The following is a 1,449-nucleotide window of genomic DNA, read 5'->3' as shown; positions in this document are numbered from 1 at the left end:
GTGCTTAGTTGGATTACTATCACACATCCATACTTACTGTTATCATGCTTTCTCATGGTGCTGGATAGCAGGAGAATGGTCACGGGCATTTGCGGACCAGCTAAAGGGAAGTCAAATGTTGAATACATGTATTTTGGTGTGGTGGACATATTTTTGTATTTCACAGACTCACTTCTATGTGTAGTTCAGTTGTTGCTAGTTATCCCATGACAGGAATTGTTAACAGGAGTATCACTACTTGGTACCCACTGGTGACTTACATAGTGTCATGAAATGAAGATGTAGGACCAGACATTTTAAAATTAAATGAGCTTTTCCTGTGAAACTTGCCACTGGACCTGCATGGGAAGTGGCAACAAATAAGGGCTGAAGCCTTTGCAGATGCCGCCGCCGCTGTGAGCCCTGTACTATCAGCCATGGTCAACCCCACTGTGTTCTTCGACATTGCCGTCAGCAGCGAGCCCTTGGGCCGCGTCTCCTTCGAGCTGTTTGCGGACAAGTTTCCAAAGACAGCAGAAAACTTTCATGCTGTGAGCACTGGAGAGAAAGAATTTGGTTATAAGGGTTCCTGCTTTCACAGAATTAATCCAGGGTTTATGTGTCAGGGTGGTGACTTCTCATGCATAATGGCATTGGTGGCAAGTCCATCTACGGGGAGAAATTTGATGACGAGAACTTCATCCTAAAGCATACAGGTCCTGGCATCTTGTCCATGGCAAATGCTGGGCCCAACACAAATGGTTCCCAGTTTGTCATCTGCACTGCCAAGACTGAGTGGTTGGATGGCAAGCGTGTGGCCTCTGGCAAGGTGAAAGAAGGCATGAATATTGTGGAGGCCATGGTGCACTTTGGGTCCAGGAATGGCAAGACCAGCAAGAAGATCACCATCGCTGACAGTGGACAACTCGAATAAATTTGACCTGTATTTTATCTTAACCACCAGACCATTCCTTCTGTAGTTCAGGAGAACAGTCCTCCACCCCATTTGCTTGCAGTATCCTAGAATCTTTGTGCTGTCTCTGCAGTTCCCTTTGGGCTCCCTGTTTTCCTTGTTCCCTTCCATGCCTAGCTGGATTGCAGAGTTAAATTTAGGATTATGAAATAAAAACTAAATAACAAAAAAAAATGAGTGCTGAAGTGTTCAGATCTAGAAGCTGATCTATGGAAGATTTTTCTATTTGTCAGACATGTAAAATTATAGGCAGAGAATTGGTTCTCATCAACATCTAATCCAATACCTAATCAAAATGGAAAATCTCCCTTATTGGGAATATTTGATAATGTAGCATATACAATGATCAGTGTATCATATATTTTTTTCATTTTTGGGGGAATTATCCAATGGAGAATTGATCAGAATGTGTTTTTATAGGGCACAAACCTATGGGTAGTAAAAAAAGCACATGTCTGTATGAAGTCATGTTTTTGTGCATCCTAACTTCGTTTTTA

General features: G+C 42.4%; 1 pseudogene; it reads left to right on the top strand.

Moving 5' to 3' along the window:
• The first annotated feature begins 386 nt into the window (after positions 1–386).
• Positions 387–914, top strand: LOC129011560 (peptidyl-prolyl cis-trans isomerase A-like; annotated as a pseudogene).
• The last annotated feature ends 535 nt before the right edge of the window (positions 915–1,449 follow it).

Source organism: Pongo pygmaeus, chromosome 14, assembly GCF_028885625.2.
Source record: "Pongo pygmaeus isolate AG05252 chromosome 14, NHGRI_mPonPyg2-v2.0_pri, whole genome shotgun sequence".
Classification (NCBI taxonomy): domain Eukaryota; kingdom Metazoa; phylum Chordata; class Mammalia; order Primates; family Hominidae; genus Pongo; species Pongo pygmaeus.
The sequence above is the reverse complement of the archived record's forward strand: the minus strand, read 5'-3'. Positions and strand labels throughout refer to the sequence as shown.